Here is a 2930-nt window from a genome sequence, read left to right on the forward strand (position 1 = left end):
CCTCACCTGGGGGTTCCTTGAGAAGAGAAAGCAATGCCCCCCCGCTGCGGGAAGCTGGGTGGGCCGGATCTACACCAACCCTGGGTGGACTTTCTGTCTCTGGGTATCAGTCTTCACTCTGGCTCAGTGCAGAGGTTGGAATAAATCAGCTTATACCAGCCAAAGGCTTGTGAAAGTGCAAGGTCTCCCAAAATCTTCCTAGCCCGGGACTTTTAAAGGAAATGATGGTGTCTATTCCATCTCCAACTCTTACTATTTTAATACATTAAATAATCATTCTTCTCACCCTGAAGGCCTTTCTAATTAGGACACAAAACCTAGAAGTCATAAAATAGAAGCTTGATAAATTCCACTCTACAGGGGAAAAAAAATTCAAATGACTCTTAAACATTTGAAAAGATGCCAACCTCATCTGCAGAAAGAGAATTGCATATTTAAACTAGCACTAACATACTACTTCCACGTATCAGATTGGCCAAGATCAAACATTCGTCAGCACCCTGAGTTGGCAAAGATGTGTAGAAACAGCACTCAGATCTTTCTGCTGAGCAAGTAAATTGGAACAAACCCTTTGGAGAAACAGTCTGGCAACAGCTATTGAAATTATAAATGCGTGTTGAATTTAACCCAGCAATTCCACTTTGCTGTGGTAGTTTTGGCATTTAAAACCACCTAACCATATTAGCTACTTAAAAATAAAACAAATTAAAAAGCTTCCCGCTAGAGCGAAGGGAGTGCTTACTGAGTGAGCAAACAGTTCTTGTGACTTGTCTCTCTGGGGCACATCTTCTTACTCAACTGCCCATGATAGTCGATGTGTACTTTTTGACCATTAAACAACTTTAAATAGTTTTTCAATGCTGTCATTTATCGTTTTATGTCTATCCACAATGGCTGGTTGGTTAGTAAGGGGAAAGAGAAAAAAATACTAACGCTGAAGCAGAGCAACTTCACAAGGAAGGAGTCTTGCAATTTGCCTCCACGTATTATCGCCAGGTTTACAGTTTGCATTCATCTGATTGAAATTATTTTAAAATACAACAAGACGTCTTGGGTTCTTCCAAAATAATATTAAAACAAAACCAGAAAACAAGCTGATTCCTTCCAATTCGGCTTTGCTTCGATCGGAAATGGAGACTATATATAGTGTTAAGAGTGGAGACGTGCTTAGAAAAACCAGCCTGAAACCTTCCTCCCACCTAGTAGAAACCAGGCTTGAAAGGTATGGGAGGGGACCGGTTGCTTTTTCATGATGGAAAATGCAAGAATTCCACACACCACGTCCTGAAATTGTTGATGTTCTAACATATAGGATAGTATCAACCCACTTTTAAATACATTCAATCCCTAATCTAAACATGACATAACTTGTCATTTTGAAGTTGTCCAACAAATCATGCTTTTCCTTAGATAGTAAGTGGCAGTTCCATTGGAAAAACTCAAAGTTAGTCTTTATACATTATGTTTAATTAAAATGAACTCTATAATATAATCTTGAATAATACATTTCTAAGATATATATTTTTTTACTGAAAAACACTTAAATAAAAAAAGTGCAGAAATGCCCTTTTAACAAAACGTTGGCAGCTCTCAATACTACATATCAGTGTTGAAAGTGTCAGAAACTTCTGAATAATTGAGAAATGCTATTGAAGCTATGACATTCTTGGCTTATAAGACTTCACAGCCAGACATGTGTTCCCTCAGCATCTGGCACCACAGCTACACAAATGCTGATAAAAGAAACCAGGTGAGAGTTAAACATTTGCTTGTAGATAGTCCCTATTTTCAGCAATTTAAAAGTACTCATGATCTTCCTTGAGGCTTGCAAAACTTCTAGTGTCTATCTATCTACCTATCCATCCACCTACCTATCTGGTTATTCCCATTTTATAGATGAGGACGTGGGGGCCCAGAGAGGTTTACAGCACTTGTCTAAGGCCACATGGATGTGAAAGCCAGGTCTCCAGCTCCCTGACCTGTCACTCAGAATGGCTGTGGCTATAACAACCACCAGCCTCCCCCATCTACCCCTCCCCATTCCCCTTGTATTCTGGCGACAAACCTGGTGCTTTTGTGGTAAAGTAACTCAGAGCAATGGCTCTTGGGAGTCTGGGAGGTAGGCCAAGGCTGAAGGGTTGTCTAGTGGTGTGGACCTTAGTGGGGGCCTTTGTAGGGGGCCGGGGGCAGAGGGCATTGAAGTCAGCGTCAGCAATTCTGCTCCGTGGACCGCTGAATGACGCTCAGCACTCATCAGTGCCTGACGGGGCCAAAGCTCCTGGAAAACCGCCTGACTAGGCTTTGGTAAATGTTTAAGCACTGGGGGTGGTGGTAAGGAGCAAATCTTGGGGTTGGGGGGCAGGGAGGGCTCAGGGGCAAGAAGCACGGAAACAGAGACTTGTGGGTAGTTGCTCCCACCTCCACTGTGTCCTCGGAGGCTAAGAAGGGGCTGCCGGTCAGGCTGGCAAGGCCCCATCTCAGGAGTCCTGCTCTAAGCCATTCCAAGCAAGGAACCCCTTTCCCCACCAGCAGTCCTACTCAGTCAGTTAAGCTGGGACTGGCCACTGAATTGGGGTTTGGCTGCTTTCTTTTCGGGGTCAGACTCTTCGGGGTACGCAGCTGTCTGGGCTCTCTACCCCCATCCCTTTGCCATCTCCTGACAGGGCCAGTCCACAGGCCTCTGCTTTCCCGCTCCACCTCAGATTCCTCCCGGGTATGAAGCCACTGATCCCCGAAAGTCCCCTGGCCCAGGCAAGTGGAAAATAGTAAGAGTTCGTGTGGCTGAGTCATGGAAAAGAAAACGCAAGCCGGACCCATGAACGAGGCCTGCTCTCCCCTTGACGGAGGCCATTCACTGGGCTTCCCCAGTGGCCTTGCCGCCGGCTTGGAGCCCTGGCCTTAAACAGCCAGCACCCCTTCCTCACCATCAG

Source organism: Stenella coeruleoalba (genome assembly GCF_951394435.1).
Source record: "Stenella coeruleoalba genome assembly, chromosome: 10".
NCBI lineage: Eukaryota > Metazoa > Chordata > Mammalia > Artiodactyla > Delphinidae > Stenella > Stenella coeruleoalba.